Source organism: Somniosus microcephalus, chromosome 1 (genome assembly GCF_052327205.1).
Source record: "Somniosus microcephalus isolate GS21.2 chromosome 1, FLI_Smic_1.0, whole genome shotgun sequence".
Lineage (NCBI taxonomy): Eukaryota > Metazoa > Chordata > Chondrichthyes > Squaliformes > Somniosidae > Somniosus > Somniosus microcephalus.
In genome coordinates, this window is record NC_140987.1 from 169,466,624 (window position 1) to 169,485,261 (window position 18,638).

The 18,638-nt window shown below is 50.4% G+C and overlaps 1 long non-coding RNA gene across 2 annotated transcripts in view; it reads left to right on the forward strand.

Moving 5' to 3' along the window:
- Nucleotides 1-10,985, forward strand: part of LOC147124455 (uncharacterized) — a 44,421-nt gene extending 33,436 nt beyond the window's left edge. For both annotated transcript variants that reach the window (XR_015078328.1, XR_015078327.1), the window contains exon 5: nt 8,946-10,985. This is a non-coding gene — a long non-coding RNA (uncharacterized LOC147124455). The remainder of the gene's footprint in view (nt 1-8,945) is intronic.
- The last annotated feature ends 7,653 nt before the right edge of the window (nt 10,986-18,638 follow it).

The following is an 18,638-nucleotide window of genomic DNA, read 5'->3' on the forward strand; positions in this document are numbered from 1 at the left end:
TGGGTTAAAAAGTGGCAGACAGAATTCAATATCAGTAAGTGTGATGTGATGCATTTTGGGGGGAAAAAATAACAGCAGTAATTATATTCTGAATGGAAGTAGACTTGGGCCTAGAAATTCAGTGGCCTGCGCCACCTGTTAGCACCCTAAGAGGGCACTTAGTGGGTTTTGTGCCACTGGCCACGCCTCCCGCTAAATTTAGCGGGTCGCTAATGGTGGCGCTAGCCGTTAGCGCTGCGCCGCTACCGATGACGTCATTGGTGTGTGCAGCGCCCCGCTACCGCCCCGAACGTGAAATTTAGTAGCGCCCCCTGCTTTAACGTTGCGACCGGTTCAGGGGGGCCTACCTGCGGTTGTAGAGGTGCGGGGTGGCCATTTTTATTTGCTGGCCGCCTGCCAGCACCTCCCCGTGCCGCCGTCCCCGGCCTCCTGAGCCCCCCGCCCGCCCCCCAGCGGAGTGCCGGCTGTGTCCCAAGAGCCCGGCACTTCTCCTCGGTTCCGGGCTCTTTTGCCGGCACTCGCGCTCTTCGAGCGCGCTGCAGCAGGCCCCTCCCCTTTAAGAAGGGGAGGAAGGCCTGCAGTACTGCAGTGCGCCGTGCCGCAGCGTGTGGCGCTGTGGCACGTTGCGCTGCAATTTTCAGTTGCAGCGCCCCAAGAGGGATGTGGGGTGCCTCGAGTAGTGCCGCGCTTCCGTCTGGGGTGCTGAAAGTGAATTTGCGGCGGGCGGCTGCGACTCCTTCCGGGGCAGTACTTCCGGCGCCCTGGCGAGTTTCTAGGCCCTGGTGCTGTGAAAGAGCAGAGTGATTTGGGGGTACATGTTCATAGGCAGTATTGAGCTCCACATTATAGGAAGGATATTAAAGCTTTAGAGAGGGTATAACATTCTGCATATTATGAGGAAACACAAATACAAAGAAAGACTTGATAATTAAGTTTTTTTTATTGGGATAACAGATTATGGGACGATATGATAGCAATGTTTAAAATTATGAAAGGATGGGAAAGGGTAGATAGAAGCAAACATTCCAGTAACAGGGATCTAAAGTGAGGGCCCATAGAGACGAGATTAAATGTAAGAGATTTAGAACAGGTGCAGGAGAAATTTCTGTGCACAGAGAGTTATGAGGCTATGGAATTTACTTCCAGGGTTAGTTATTGAGGCAGAAACTTATGTCAACATTCAAGAGTACATTAGACAGATGTATGAAGGAAAAGGGGTTGAAGTTCTATGGGAATGAGGTGAGTAAATGTCATTAGAACTATTTCCTTGTGTAGAGGGTAAACACCAATACAAATTGGTTGGGCTGAATGGCCTGTTTCCATGTTGTAACATCTGTGTATTTCAAAGCACTTCACAGCCAAGGAAGTACTTCGGTCACGAATTTAATTCAGCTGAGAGGGCAGGTTTGGAGGCGGGTTGGCAGCGAAAATCGGAAAAATTGTCAGCGGGATGCGAACCCACCTCCGTCCCACCTCCACGCTACTTTCGCAAGTGTCTGGTCAGTTCAGCAGTTAACAGCTTGTTAACTGCCTTTCTAATCCTATTTTAATAGGGATTTACGATTTTGGTGCATTTTTTCCATGTTTCCCGTCTTCCGAGAAACACGCCAGCTGCAATGAGTCGGGTTTCTCGAGGTCATGAATAGTTGTCAGTTGCTGCAGCAGCTTAAAAGCACTCCTGCAACATAGCTGACATTCAAATGCCACAACTTTGTTGTCTGTTGTTTGGAAAAGATTTTGCAACTCTACTGAACTTGAATGTTCAAGCTGAGAGCCATCTGCAGGGTCACCTGTTTGGAATATCCTCAGGCCACTTTGACTGCGCTTACAAGCTTCTTTCCTCAACTGAAATCTATAGCAACGGTATGGGAACCATTTACACCCTCTCATTCTGGTCGTCAGATTCTGAGGAAAAGCAGCCGCATCAGCAGCACAACCAGCCACAACACCAGCACCAGGAGCACCAACCTCCTCCTCAACCACCTGATGCTGCACCTCGCTGTAGAAGATACCTCCAACACAGGGTTTACAGGCAGAGGATCAGCTTCCTCAGCATGACTGAGCAGCAGTGCCAAAGGAGACTGAGACTTTTGAGAGAGGTAGTCACTGACATCTGCGCAATGCTGCACCAACACCTGGAGCCCAGAGGAGCGTGTGGACACTCCTTACCAGTGGCTGTCAAAGTCACCACCGCAATAAACTTCTTTGCTTTGGGCTCCTTCCAGGGATCAGCTGCAGACATCAGCGGCATCTCCCAGTCGGTCGCACACACCTGCATCATGCAGGTCACCGATGCCCTCTTGCAATGTCGCACACTTACATGCACTTCTCCTCGGATGGCCCGAGTGTGACCCCACATGCGGTTGACTTTGCAAATATGGCAGGCCTGCCGATGGTGCAAGGCGTCATAGACTGCCCCCTTTCACAACCCAGCTGTTTTTGTTAACCGCAAGGGATTCCACTCCGAACGTCCAGCTGGTGTGTAACCACAGAAAGATCATTATGCACGTTTGCGCAAAGTACCCTGGCAGTTGCCATGACTCCTTCATCCTGCGGCAGTCTACTGTGCCTCAGCTCTTCCGTCCGCCAACCCAACTTTCTGGATGGCTACTTGGCGACAAGGGCTATCCCCTGAAAAAGTGGCTCATGACACCAATGAGGAGGCCATCAAACGAAGCTGAGGAACGGTACAATGTGAGCCACATTTCCACCAGAAGCATCATAGAGCAAACCATCGGCTTGCTCAAAATGCGATTCCGATGCCTGGACAGATCTGGTGGAGCCCTGCAGTGTGCAGTAGCCAGGGTCTCCAGAATCATTGTGGTCTGCTGTGCCCGGCACAACATCGCACAGCAGCATGGCTTAGTGCTTCCGGCCGACCAAGTGGCTCAGTGCACACACTCCTCAGAGGAGGAAGACGAGGAGCCATGCCTTGCAGATCCGGATGTGGCCAATGCAGCGGCACGCCACCACATTGCTGGCCGTCAGGCAAGGGATGCACTCATCCATGCCAGGTTCGTGTGAGCTCACGCTTCAAACACAGGTGGCTGGCAGATGGAGATGAATATAAGGTCGAGATTCTTAACAATATCAATAAACAATGCTTTCCGATCACTATCAACACCATCATTATAAATGGAATTAGCCCTGAGCCCTCACTGTGCAACTTCCATTTTCCAGAACACATAGACCAGAACCTCAACTCTTTGCCATCACTTTTGTTGAGTGACATCACAAAAGGAGGATACGCGATACTTTACAACACAATAAAACACCCAAGTGACTACCCTTGTGACTATTTGTGTGTTAACTTCCTCTTGGGCGTGCTTCTACGTGGTGCTTCCCCTGTGGTTTCAGCAGATGTAGAGGCACCTTGCTCACTTTGATGCTGCGCCTGCTTAGACGCCTTTGGCGGGTGTCCTCTGGGTTTGGGAGCCTGGGAGGGCTCCTCCACAGTCTGCTCTTACTACGGCTATGGAGGGGCTGAGACGGCCATCTCAGTTTGGTCTGCAATGTGGGTCTCTGACCGAGGGCTTCACAATGGCATGGTCGTGTGAGCGCTTGAAGAGGAGCCCACACTTCCTTGTTGCCTGCCACCAACATCCCTCTCATGGGTCAGCCGCACTTCAGTGCTAGCAAGTGGCTGGAGAGCACCTTGCTGCACGTCAGGGGGGCCATGAGGACCTGTCTCTGTACTGACCTCATAACAAGGACGTCCATGAAGCTCTGGTGTCTCTCCTCAATAGATGCCCATCTCTCCCCATAGCAAACAATCTATTTTGAAGAGTCACCATGTTTTCATGAGTCTGGCGACTTATGTCCTCCATGGCAGAATGTTCATGCGCCATTGCCTCCACGAAGGCAGTGCTCATGTTAGAGATGGACTCCTCCATTCTCTGCACACTCACAGTTACCCTAGATGCAAACCCTGTCAGAGATTCCTGCACTTCTTCCTGGAGTTCCAGCACAGCTCTCTTTCTGGATGGCCCCAGAGGCACAGCATCTGCATGCAGCTGAGCAGAGCTAGGAGAGTCCTGCGACCTCCGACTCTCCACTGCTGTCCCTGTCTCCACCATCTGCTGATGCTCACTTGTCACCTGGTGTATCACAGCTCACAGCACTACTCTATTTCGTGAATTTATGCCATATTTATTCCAATGTTGGAGGACTCGTAAAAATCAACATTTCATTGTGCAGTACACACGTCTGCTGCATATATGACAAATAAAAAATTGAATTGAAGGACCCCCGAGATGTGCGTTTCTGCACTGGTGCTGGGTGCGCTGAGTCCTGGTGACGCTGCTTCCCCAGAGGCTGCAGGTTCCTCTGAGAAGTTGTCTGGCTCTTTCGCCTGAACAGTGGGGAGGGGGGCGCTCGATGGTCCTGTGAGAGAGTAAAGGCATGAGCTAGACATCATGGCCCAGAAATTCGGGTCGGAGGCTTCCCGCGGGTGCAAGCCTCTGACCTGCAATTACCTAGCGCGCCGGCCGTTGAGCTGTGGGCCCGCATGGGATTCCGATCCTGGGCCTCCTCCAACTGCCGGCGCGCAGTACTTGCGTATCCCAGGGGCGCAGTTAGTTCGATGCGTCCCCTGGGATCACGTGGGCCATGGAGAGCCAATGGTAGCAGGGAATGCTTCATTCATAAGTTTGACAGGAAGAGCTGTCATACTCTAAGCCCCAAAACATCACTAAAACTTCAAATAAATTTTTTTTTTAATCACATTTTTAAAATAACTAGAAATTACATGAAATAACTATTTTAAACAATAATTTAAATTTTTGAAAAATTAATTACATTTTCTAACGGGGCTAAAAATAAACTTACCTTTCTTTAAAGTATTTAAAAATAATAAACCTGTGGAAAAAATGTTTTAATTTTAATTAATTCACCACTTACCTTGTTAAAAGTGGGCCTTGCGCCTGCTTTTTAAAAGTGTAACTGCTGGAGACTTACCCTCCCGGAGAACCCTGCAAAAAAAACGTAAGTTCAATGCGCACGCACTGCCTCTCCGGCGCACGCGTTCCATCTGTCAACCCCTTCTTTCAGGGGAGCGGAAGTGCCGGTTTCCCGCACATGCGCAGTGCATGCACAAAACCAGCACTTTCGTTGGGCCTACGCGTGAGTACCCCGTGCGCACTCGCACGTTGGGACCCGAATTTCTGGGCCCATATTTTCAGGTAGCAGACGTATCCTTTTGTGCAGATGATCAGAAGTCAATCTCTATGAGCATCATCTGCCATTGCAGTCAATCATGAATTGTAAATGCGAAGGATGAAAATCTATTCTGTCACTAGCTTCCTCAACTGCGCCCGTCTCTCCGTCCCCCACTTCCAGCTCCTCGCCACCTCCTATGATGTCGTGAGCAGCCTCCTCAGCATTTGTTAATGTGGCCAGGGATGGTGTGCCTCCTCCTATCTTTGCTCTCTCCCTGTTATTGTGGGCTAGCTTTTCCTGCAAGGAGGGACAGAAGTGGAATTTCAGCAAGAGTGATGGAGTGAGTGTGAAGAATCTAAAACCTAGAAGCTTAGAGGGAGACCAAGATGGAGTGAGGTGGCAAGAAGAAGCTGCCTCCCTGTACATTGTTAGTTGTTGTCATTGCGTAACAGTAAGAGCAAGTGTGAGGGGTGCTGAAGTGATTCAGTAGAGAGAGAGAGAGATGGATAGGTAAGGGTGCAAGGGAAGTAAGGGTAAGGTGGGATGTGGAGGAGCAGGCTTACAAAGCAGAGTGCTGCTGATGAGAAGAGACGGGAAGCAGATTGAAGGGAAGTGTGATGTGAAACTCACTTTTGATGTTCGCAGCAGATCATTGAAGCGTTTTCGGCACTGGACCCAGGTGCGTGTATATAGCGACCTTGCGCTGACCTCCTCAGCAATGCGCAGCCAGGCTGCCTTTGTCTGCTGAGGAGGCTTCCTCCGGCCATCAGGAGGTAACAGAATCTCCCTGCGTCCTCTTACTCCCTGCACAAGAGTTTGCAGGGACTCCTCAGTGAATCGGGGAGCAGCCTTGGCTTTCACAGCACTCATGGTCACCTTGGCCCATTCCAGCTGCAGCAGTAATGAGAAATGAGAGGCTGAGGCTACATGGAGCCCTTAAAAACAAGTGCAGCAATGACCTCATCAGTGCAGACCAACAGACCTGCTCCCACACATTGCAGCAGGCAGCGCGCACGACTGGACTAATTGGTCCAGTTAAACTAAAATGGGACATCGGGAGGAGCTGAAACCGGCAGCGGGTCCGAAACCCATCCACCAGGCAACCCAACTCCATCCCGCCTCCTCCATTAAAATCGAGGCCGTAGTAACTGTTGTAATGTTGGGAAACACAGCATCTAATTTGCATACAGCAAGGTCCCACAAACAGCAATGAAATAAATGACTTCAGTATATGGTTTTCATGGTACTGGTTGAGAGAAGTGTTGGCCAATGGAGAATTCCCCAGCTCGTCTTGAAATAGTGCCATGATTCTTTTCTGTTCATCTAAAAGGGAAGACAGGGCCTCAGTTCAACATCTTATCTGAAAGACAGCACCGCCAACAGTGCATCACTTCCTCAGTATGGATTGAAGTGTCAGCCTAGATTATGTGCTCAAGTCTCTAGAGTGGGCTTGAATCCATATCCTTCTGACTCAGAGGTAAAAGTGCTACTATTAAGTCAAGACTAACAAGGGAATGAAATAAAAACAAAATGCTGGAAATACTCAGCAGGTTAGGCAGGATCTGTGGAGCGAGAAACAGAATTAACATTTCAGGTCGATGATCTTTCGTCAGACGAAAGGCCATCGACCTGAAACGTTGGCCGAAATTTTCCCATTAAGAATGGGTGGGTTTGGAGCGTGGGGGCAGTTAAAGATTTTAAAGTGGGATTCCCATGCTGATCCCGCCCGCTTCCGGTTTTGCTAGAAGCAGACAGGGGGCGGGCACCTTCCCACTCCCAGGGGCGGAATGTCAAGTTAAATATAATGAGGCTGGAAGCCTCTTTTTCCCCATCCAATTTGAATTTAACTGCCTGGGGGCAGGTTTCACAATTTGTGAAACCTAGCAGCTAAACCGAGGTGGAGGCTGCTGTATCCAGGAGGTAAGTGGATGTATATCAACCTCCTGGACCCAGGGTCTCACCCATACCCACCCCCGCGATCAGAGATCCCCACCCACCATGTGGCCTCCGATCGCATTCCCAGGCCCCCTTGCCCCCAACAATGACGATGAGGCCGGCCACGATCCCCCGGTGGTCAGCCCTGATTCTCCGGTCCCCTGCCGATCCCTGGCTGGATCCCTGATCCGGCCCCTATCCCTGATTTCTCCCCGATTTTTCCCCCCCGCGATCACCGCTTGCCTGTCGATCCACTCCGGCCTTCCAATCCCCTGCTGATCCTGCAATCCCCCCGCCAATCCCTCCCCCTCCTAATTCCAGACCGACCCCTCTCAACTAAGGCCTACCTGCCCGCAACCAGCCAGCCTCTCAATTTGACTGGCTGCAGGTGGGAAAACCGAGGCCTCGTGTACAAATTAGGCCCTGCCGGTAAAGTCAGCAGGGTCTGTGGGAAACCTGGCCTCCCGCCCGCCTCTCTGAAGAAAATTCCGTCCGTTATCTCTGTTTCTCTCTCCACAGATGCTGCCTGACCGGCTGAGTATTTTCAGCATTTTCTGTTTTTATTTCAAATTTCCAGCATCTGCAGTATTTTGCTTTTGAACAAGGGAATGAAGCAGTAATATGAAAAGAAAGCCACTGATTTGTAAGGCTTCTTTTTATCAAATGTTGAATAAACTAGGTTTCTGGACTTCACTCAAAGGAGAAATACATTCTATGCTGTTCTTCTGTAGTGGAAGCAAAATGCTGCCTTTTAAGACTTGAGGGGCTGGGAAGATTCTTGTGGTAAAGGCCATATTCATCAAAAAATCTATTTGTTGATGCAGTTAGTTTCAACTAAATTTCTTGTACTGGCAGTGATTCATTATTGGATGGTTTGTGCACTTTCTGTGTTGTGATGAATGTGAAAGTAAAGGTCCATCTTTAATTAATGCTTTAATTTGTGTTCTTTCACTTGCATTGGAGGCAGTTCAGAGACGATTCACTCGGTTGATTCCTGAGATGAGGTTGACTTATGAAGAAAGGTTGAGCAGGTTGGGCCTATACTCATTAGAATTTAGAAGAATGAGAGGTGATCTTATTGAAACATATAAGGTACAGGAAAAGTTCCGACGGGACTGGCGTGTTGCCGATCTATCAAAAGTGCCGGACATGCAAAGTCAACGTTGAAGACAACAAACACTGTTGCTCAGCAACAGCTCGTAAACACTCAGCCCGTACCTTGAAGCATCTCTGAAGCTGTTGCGAAGCTCCAAAGACGCTTTCCAGAGCCTGCCTGTTAACAGAATGCTAGGAGAAGAAAAAAAAACTAACTAAAACGGCTGCTGATTTCTGCCGTTAGAGCAAAGTTTCCGGCCATACAACCTCCGGATAAACCAAAGTTTCCTGTACTGAGAGGGCTCGATAAGGTAGATGCAGAGAGGATGTTTCCCCTCGTGGGGAAATCTAGAACTCGGGGGCATAGTTTCGGAATAAAGGGTCGCCCTTTTAGAACTGAGATGAGGAGGAATTTCTTCTCTCAGAGGGTCATAAATCTGTGGAATTCTCTGCCCGAGAGCCGTGGAGGCTGGGTCATTAAATACATTTAAGGTGGAGATAGACAGATTTTTGCAAGATAAGGGAGTGAAGGGTTATGGGGAACGGGCAGGGAAGTGGCTTTGAGCCCAAGATCAGCCATGATCTTATTGAATCGAGGGTCGAGGGGCCAAGTGGCCTATTCCTGCTCCTATTTCTTATGTTCTTTTCTGATGTATAATTTTTTGTTTAGTTTTTAATGTAATACAGAAATTGATTCTGAGGAACTATGGTATACATAAACAGTTTGAGTTTAATTTAATGTTGTGTTTTCATTAAAGGGAATGCTTCATATCTCCCACCAGAAGAAAGAAAACTGGCTTCAAGAAGGGGAAAATAAGACCAAAGTCTTGGTCCTGACTCCTTCAATGGAGGCAGATTCATGTTTTGCTGAAAGAAGATGGAGTCCCTCTATATTCAATCATTATTCTTCCATGTGTATTGACTTGGTGTATGGGTTTTGATGAAGTGGCACGGTTTCAGAGTTTGTGTTTTTTTTTAATTTTTAGATAAAACAAATTGAGGGGACTCTGAAGCTGGCTGATTTGTACCATGGACAATATTACCACAAAACAACAAATAGCAGTTTTACTAAACTGGAAACACTAAAATATACACACTGTGAACAACAATTTTTACAACCAATACAGGTGGGCCTTCAGGCCTGGTCGTACCATGCAACACATTGTCTTCCATTATTCCATTGAAAGTGTACAACCAAAGAGTTTCCTCTTTTACATGTCATTTTCTCATTGTTAACTAATAGAATACAAAGGCTGAGAGTCCCTTACATTTTATTTTAATGTATTAAGCTTGTTTGTTTATAACGTATGTCTGAAATCTTCAATTGCCTATGTAACCTCATATTTTAGCCATGTAAATTTTATGTATAGAAATACTGTAATAGTATGTAATGCATTGTTTCCTTGTGGTAAGTGATTGAGGTGCTGCCACGGGATTTGAGACACTGATGAATGGTGCTATTTTGGATTTTAAACATGCTCCTTGGCAAGGTAGCTCTGATGGATTTTTATTTTTATTTTCCCTGTTCTGTGAGGGTATTGATGCTTTTCTGATTGCTTTCATTTTTGGACTGGAGTGACTTGTTTCTGAATGTTCGGTGGCTTTCATATTGGATCTGTTAGGCTAGGAGCAGTACCTGTTGACTGGAGTGTTGAGTTGCAGCAAACTGGGTGCACGACTGTGCCTGAGAGAAAAAGGGACAATTGCAGCATTGCAACCGTACCTTTTTTAATTACTTTCTCCCTTTTAAGTACTTCTTTCATAGATTTAAGAAATCTTTAAAAATAATTTTTTTAATACTCCGCTGTAGGTTGAGACAGGCATTTTGTTGTTTTGAATGACGTCCTTAATGGATAAAATGCACTAAACGTGACTAAAGTAAGCTACAGTATTTTGCATGTTTCAATAATTTCAAAATGAGGTGATTGAAAGTAAGGTGGTGATTGGGGGGAAAGGCTATTGGCTTCAAGAGCCAAGCAGATGAACTCCCACCAAGTCAATAGAATATGATTCCTGTTGCCAACTTCCTTTTGTCTATGCCAATCTCTGATAGGTTTTCCTCTTTGACAGGTAAGCAATTATTGTTGTAAATGACATGTAATAACAAATTAGCTGACACCTTTATAGTCTTAGTACCAATTATGACCGTGTAACATTTGCCAATCTACAAGAAAATACTTTAGAGCTGATCGGTAAATGCAATTGACTGCATAGCTCATTTTTGGAATCGAAGATGGTGTAGCATCCATTTTATCCCAGATTTGGTTTAATTTTCCCAAAGAAGCTATCCTTCATTTTTGCTGAGGAACAAAAGATCTAAATGCTCATTGTGAACAATGGGGAAAGTGGAGAGAAAAGGATGTTTGCTGTTTTGTGTTTGCTCCCTTTTAAACAAAATCATATAGAACCACCAAGTATGAGATGCTGCTGTGTATGATATGGTCTGAAAGCCCACCTTAAGAAATATTTTAATGTCTTTGTAGCTCTTACTTCCATGCAGGCCTTCCTGCTTGTTCTGAACTATTCCAGTTTCTGACTGTTAAATGCTGATGCATGTATTCATTATTTACTGTGTTTAAATTTTATGTTTGATTAGAATTTAGTTGTGTAACTAGTAAAGTAGTACTTTAGTGGCATTTTGCAGATGTATAAAGATTATGCTTTATGATAAAAGTACATGTCTTATTGAAAATGTGACCTTCAACTGTTTTACTGTTATACCCCATATACTCAGTGTAACACTATTTTGTGCTTATTTTAGTAGGAATTCTTCAATAAATATTCAAAGTCAAAATTGAGTATATTTTGGTAAAAGTGTATTTATTCACACTACATTTACAAATGAATGTGCATCATGGATCTGATAAGATCAGTTGAGTTGTGCTAACTTTTACCTTAATGGAGAAAATTAAGCTTCCCAAATTATTAGGTGGTAAATGTACCATGTAGCTCGATACAAAGCCAAACAGACCAGAAAGTCTGAGATTTGATCTCTGGTCAGTGATGCTAACTAATCTCAGTTGCCACAGCAGTAGGGGTGCTAACATTGCTCTTAGTGTCCCTGGGCTAAGTTGAGGGTAGATCAGCCAGTGTTCTGTGTATATTTGTGAGCTTTCTCACTGCAGTTCATACCTTCTGTTGCCACCAACGGCTTTTGCCTTATGGGAGCATAGCTTCTTTTCTCCACTTTATTTATCTGGATTTGGTATGTTCATCTTTTCCTGTTGCAAGTTATGACCATATCACAGCAAAGAACACCACCACCTCCAAGTTCCCCTCCAAGTCACACACCATCCTAACTTAGAAGTATATCGCCGATCCTTCATCGTCGCTGGGTCAAAATCCTGGAACTCCCTCCCTAACAGCACTGTGGGAGTACCTTCACCACACAGACTGCAGCGGTTCAAGGTGGCGGCTCACCACTACCTTCTCAAGGGCAATTAAGGATGGGCAATAAATGCTGGCCTTGCCAGTGACACCCACATCCCATAAACGAATTTTTAAAAAAAAGGGTTACTGTGTATTATATGTTGTAAAACAGTTGTATTACAGGAAGGGACAGTAATGTTACCATGATTTAATGTAAAATATATAAGTAAAATTTTTCATAGACTTCTCAACATTATCCTGTATAACAAGTATAGCAATTTTTTTTAATGATGTATGCCATATTTTGAGTTTTTTACACTAGATAGGTTCTTGGGTTCAATGTCACTATCCACACATAAGCAGCCCTCCTGTCCTTTTACAATGAGTGTACCTTTTATGCCCAATGTCCAGGTAAGCCAAGAATCCTAACGGAAAACTGTCACTTTAATCAACTATTGTAAGTGTCAGCCGTCGCTCTCTTGCCTCTGAGTCAGAAGGTTGTGGGTTCAAGTCCCACTCCAGAGACTTGAGCACAAAAAATCCAGGCTGATACTCCAATGCATTACTGCGGGATTGCTGCACTGTTGTAAGTGCCGTCTTTCGGATGAGACATTAAACCGAAGCTGCGTCTGCTCTCAGGTGGATGTAAAAGATCTCATGGCACTATTTCGAAGGAGAGGAGGGGAGTTATCCCCGGTGTCCTGGCCAATATTTATCCCTCAATCTGGTCATTAGTGCTGTTTGTGGGAGCTTGCTATGTGCAAATTGGCTGCCACATTTCCTACATTGCAACAGTGACTACACTTCAAAAGTACTTAATTGGCTGTAAAGTGCTTTGGGACGTCCTGAGGTTGTGAAATGCATGTCTTTTTACTGTAATGTATCATGTATCGCTGCATGATTTTCCTCTCCACAGTTATCAGACCAAGACTCTGGGCTGGATTTTGTGGGGGGGTCAGCGGTCGCAATTGGTGGCGGGTCGGGTCGGAAAGTGTTTTTATTCCCAGCGGGTCAGGATCCCGCTGTGAACCCGCCACCATGCGCCTTTACCATATGTTGGGTCGGTCAGTGCTGAGCAGACCGGACGCAGCGGCAGGGGAGGCAATTAAAATCATTAGTGGCTTGTTTACAGCCACTTATCAATGGCTTTTTTTCCCAGCTTTTTAGATTTGACAGGTTGCCCACCGGTTTCCTGCTGTGCCGAGATCTCGTCTGTGAAGCTGAGGTGGGAGTTCAGTGGCCATTGAATCAGCTGTTGAGTTGACAGCTTCAAATGTCAAGTGAAAGCTCCCAACTGATTGAGAAATGTTCCCTTAACCACTAGCTTCTCTAAACTGCATTTCCACTACAGATTCAGGATGCTGCAAGTCTTTACACAAGTCTCCATCCAGTCTGACCTCATTACCTCTCCCACCATTGATAGATCGCTTCTGTCATCTCTACTTCACCTGCCATCTATTCCATCAAAATTGGTGCCCTTTATACTCTCTCACCTTGGTCCTCAGAATCCCAACATAATCAGCCCCAACACCAGCAGCACCAACAACAACACCAACTTTCTCCGCAATCAACTGATGCTGCACAGGGCAGAGGGCATCAGCACCCGACCACATTGCTGCCCTGGCTTTACTTCACTTGACGCTGTACACCCTGGTTGCCACATGATGCGGCAAATTGGCACCACCCCACACCAACAAAATAAAACATCCCTACACTGCCTAAGCCATTCCTTTCGCACTCATCACCATTGTGGGGGGTACAGTTAAGACTCCCCATTCACTGCAACTCACTAAGCCACTTCCAAAGATGCACACAAATCTGTCCAAGAACACAAAGGGCTCGATTTTCATTGAGCCGTGGAGGTGGGCTTGGAGGCGTGCGGGGGGTTAAAATCGCAAAAACTGGCAGGCGGGACCCACCACCCCCCCCCCCCCCCCCCCCCCCCAGGCCTGGTTCCTGACTCCGAGCAATTTTAACTCAGTCGTGTCTGATGGTCCCGACTTCATCCCGCATCCAACAGGCGGGACTGGTCGTTAAGGCCCTTAACAACCACTAAATGGCCTCTATAATCCTATTTTGAAAGGCCCTTGCGAATTTAACCCTATTCCCACATGAAACACGCCTGGTGAGAATCACGAATGTGAAACCTGGCGGGAGCACTATTGGATTGCTGACTATCAACTGCAGGTCAACCATTAAAGAGGAGATTTGATCAGCCATGATTTGCAGGTGTCACGGGTGTGGGGAGCCACGGGGCCGTGTAGATACAGGGCCGTGCTCTCCAGGCAAGGTAGGTTCTGGATCCAAGTGCAGAAACCAGGCTAGAGGCAGGTAGACAATCTTTAAGGTACTTTACTAGATTCACACATAACTAGATTCATACAAGGAACACAACATCATACATAGAACTCGAGACCAGTTACAAAACAGCTAGTCAAGATAGGAACTCAGGACAGCTTCCATGAGGCAACCTACTTGTCCATACTGAGCTGGGATAAGCTTACCACAAGCGCAACCAGCTTGCCGAGACGAGACTCGAGACAAGCTATCACAAGGGGCTACCACAGGGGTAAAGGCTTATCAATACAGAGCTCAAGACAAGCGCCAGCATGGCAACACGCTAGTCCAGCCCAGCACCTTATCAAGACTAAGAACAACAAGAACACAGACTTAGATACATCTTAAATACAGAGCTCGAGAACCATGGCAGCCAGCTAGTCAAAGCCAGCAGCCACAGAGCAAAGGCTAGTCCCCGGTTAGGACTGAGCACAGAGGAAAGCAACCACAGAACTTATATACCAAGAAAACCAGGTGAAACCCATGAACAGCTAACAGGCCGTTAAGAATTAACACAGGAGGCTAGGAACAATTAACAAAGGGCTAGAAACAAACAAGTGAAGGTGCCATCTAGAGGTTACAGAAGGAACTGACTGGCACCCTCACAACCTCATTGCAGGCCTTGCTCTCTGTAGTGCAGGTTGTGCTGCTGCTGAGCTGCTGAGTGGAGAGTGTGTGGTCGCCTTGGCCTGCGAGTGGAGGGGAAGGAGTGACCCCAGGCCACCACTACCAGCAACCTACCATCTACAACTTCAACCATCTTCATCTACCGAGGTGCCTGGGGAGGGAGGAGGAGAGGACAGAGGAGGCCAGCATTACAACTGGAGAGGCCTTCCATCACTGCCTCCCCAAATTGGCCTCCAGTCCAGGAGGGGGAGAGAGGGGAGAGGAACACCACTCAGCTCCAACTTGGAAGGAGGGGAGGAGCTGCATCCTTCAACATCTGCAGGTGGGTGTCTTTTGTGCATTCCCCTAAAGACTTTGTATTCTAGGCGGGGGGAGGAAAGAAGACGGGCCGGAAAGCCTGGCCTGGGTCGGCTGGAGCTGCCCAGGTGAAGCTTTTTCCCTTACATTGAGAAGACCTGGTGTGGGGCTGAGCCTGGGCTTTCTCCAGCCTACCCAGGCGAAGACATCTTCTCCCCCTGCCCGAAGACCATCTGCATAAGACTTTGTTTTTCCATCGGGGAGTGCACCCTGCCGACACCCACCCACCAAATACCACCTTGAGTGGGGACCCTGCCTTTGCGGCCCCCCCCTTCCCACCCCCCCTCTCTCTCTTTGCCTCTCTGAAAAGGCACATCCTTTTAAATCTATTAATTGCCACTTGAGCAGAGGGAAGGAAGGCCCCTCTCCCAATTAATTCCATCAAGGGGAGAGGCGGGCCAGTTACTTTAAACTCCCTCTGCTCAAGGGAAGACTTTTTACCTTACCAAGGCCATTAACACCGTAGGGCCTGTGACTTGGGGTGTGTGTAGCTCTTTAAAGAACCACCCCATTATGGCTTGCACATCTTCGGCGGTGACGGGGCCGACAATGACCTATGCGGCAGCGACGGCCAAAGCCACGGCTGCTCCCGCTTCTGCTGCTGCCCCTTCGCCGTTCCGACTTATAACAAAGAAGCTTGGGGTGAAGAGCTACACCCACCCCAACATGACGATCGAGGCGTGCGTGAAGGCCATGGCTGGGGTTGTCGGCCCTCCAGCCATACTCACCGCCTCAAAAATGTACGGGAAGGCTGTGTTCTTCCTGGAGTTGGAGCGGGCGGTGGCCCTGGCCATCACCAAGGGGCTCACCGTGGGCGGGACCTTCCTGCCGGTGGACCCTCTGGAGGCCACCGCGCAGAGTGTCGTATTATCGAACATCCCGCCCTACATCTCGAGTGAGCTCCTCCTCCCCCACTTGCTCCAACTTGGGGAGGTGAGGTCGGGGATCACGCCGATCCCGCTCGGATTCCGGGAAGCCAGCCTTCGCCATGTCTTCGCCTTCCGGCGCCAGGCCTTCGTTCAGCTGGCGCGGGAGTGGGAGACTGACGGGGCTTTTTCGGTCCTCCACGAGGGGACCCTTCACCGCGTCTTCTGGACGACGGACGGCATGCGGTGCCACGCCTGCAAGGAGGTGGGGCATATACGAAAAAACTGCCCTGCCTCCAAGGCCGCCAGGTCGTCTGGCGTGGCCGAGGCTGGCGCCGCCGCCGCTCCTCCCCCCGGGTCTGGCCGCGCCACCCCCCAAACAAATACTACCAAGGTGCGGTCGTCGTCGGAGGTCGATGCCATCCAGGCCTCCGGCGAGGGGGAGGAAGTGCGTCCGGTCGGGAAGAGGGCGCGGAAAATAAACACCGTGGGGTGGGTCCCCCCGTGGTGGGCGTGCCCCTGGACTTGGCGCTCCTGTCACCCAAAAGCATCGCAGAGTTGATCAGGGAAGGCGAGAGCGGGGGGGGGGCCCCGTGCCCGAGCCTGTGGCCGCGACCGCCGAGGCGGGAGCATCAAAACCTGCAGCCGGGCTCGGGCCCGGGGGACCCGACAAACCTGCTCCACCGGAGGGAGTGGGGGAGGCCCCTGTGGAAATGGAGTTCTCCCACTATCCCTCCGCTCTAAAAAGAAGGCGCGACCCCCAGGACGAGGAGGAGGACCAGGAGGAGGAAGGTCCCTCCGGACAGGGGGAGTCATCGCCTGCCGCGGGTGCTGCGCCCCTCCCCACCGCTGTCACCATCGTGGGCGATCGGCAGGGGTCGCCTGTCCCTAGGGAGGCTCAGGCAGAGGTGTCTGTCCAGCTCGTGCCTCCCGGGGATGGGGACGAGACCCTGCCCGTGGGGGGGGGTCACGGAACAACCCGCGGACGTAATCGATCCCCTTTCGGTGGTGTTACCCCTCGACGAGTCGGGCGGCCTGGAGTCTGGGTTGGGCGAGCTCGCGGATAATGAGCTCGCCCAAAGCGGCCCGGACATTTCCCAGGTGTTGCTCGACCTCGTCGAGGATATCGCAAGAAATACCCCTTCTGCTGGGTCGGAGGCCGGTGGCGCGGTAGCGGAAGGCCCTCTGTCTGTGTCTCCGGCGCCGGGCGACTTGGAGGAGCTCGGTTTTACATATTCTCCGGTCTCTCCGGTCTCTCCGGTCGTTCCGGCGCCTGGGGCGGAGGGCGGCTCCGAACCGCTGCCGTCTTCTGGCCCGGCGCCCCTAGAGGAGCCCAGGGAGGAATCCTCCGCCACCGATCCTGGGGGTGGGCTCCGGGCGAAGGCGGGGCCGGCCGTCGCGGCCAAGCCATTCACTGCGCATTGCGTGACGAATGGGTCGGCCGCCGGTGGCGACCCCCCAGAGGAGGACGGGGACTTGGTGGAGGGGGCGGAGGACGACTGGGAATCCATCGCCGATCAGGCGACGGATGACCTCGCGCCCCTCGCCGGGACGCACCTCATTTCCATCGGGGAACTCCGGGACTTTGTGGCCACGTGCCAGGGTCGTCACAGGACCCGGTAGGCCCTCGAAAGATGGTCGGGACTGGCGCTGCTCATCGGGTCGGCCCGCGCCGCCGTCAGAACCGCAGGCGCGGACGCGGCCGTAAGCCCGCTCGGGCGGCGTCAGCTCCGGTCATTCCTCACTGGGCTGCTAAGGGAGTGGCGGTTGACCAGCGGCCGCCCTCTCCCTTCCCCCGTTAGTCTTAAGTAGAAGGTGAATTATGCTTCTGAAATGAAGATAACCATAGCCAGCCTCAACATCAACGGCAGCAGGGAAGCTAGCCGCAGATTTAATAACTTTTCGGTCCTTCGGGACGGGAAGTATGCGGTGTGCTTCCTGCAAGAAACCCACACCGTTCCGGGAGACGAGGCCACGTGGCTCCTGGAGTGGCAAGGAGGGGTCAGCATGAGTCACCTCTCCAGTGCTTCCAGTGGGGTGGCTATCTTGCTGGCCCCGCATTTTCAGCCGGAGATCTTGGGGGTCAAGGAGCTCGTGCCGGGCCGCTTCCTCCAGGTCACTGTTCGCCTGGGGGGCGTGCCGCTCCACCTAGTGAACGTGTACGCCCCTGGGGCCGGTGCGCAGCTAGTGTGCTTCTTCGAAGAAGTATCCACTCTTCTGGGCTCCATCGACGCGGGCGAGTGCGTCATCCTCGGGGGGGATTTTAATTGTACCCTCGAGGCGAGGGACCGCACGGGCACCCTGCCATGCCCGGCGGCGATGGAGAAGTTGAGGGACCTGGTCGGGTCCCTCGACTTGGTGGAAGTCTGGCGAAATCTCCATCCCGACTCCAGCGCCTTCACTTGCGTGAGGTCTGGGAGAGGAGCGTCCAGAATCGACTGCCTCTACATTTCCCGGGCATACGTCTCCTGCGTTCCGGCGGCTTCCATGCGGCCGGTGCCGTGCACGGACCACCACCTGGTGTGGGCGGAGCTCGTTCCGCTGCGCGCACGGCGGGGGGGGTCCGCATATTGGCACTTTAACAACCTGCTGCTGGAGGACGCACGGTTCCGGGATTCGTTTAGTCGGTTCTGGGCCGGCTGGAGAAGGAAGCGGGGGGGCTTCCCCTCCTTGAGGCTATGGTGGGATGTGGGCAAGGCTCACATCCGTCTCTTCTGTCAGGAGTACGCGAAGGGGTCGACCAAGAGGCGGGAGGCCCGGGTCGGGCAGTTGGAGAAGGAGGTGCTCGACCTGGAGTCCCGTCTCGGTCAAGTCTTCGAGGACCCGGTGTACGAAGAGAAGAAGGGCGTGCTGAAGGACCTGCAGCTTGTCGGGTCCCGAGGCGCGTACGTGAGG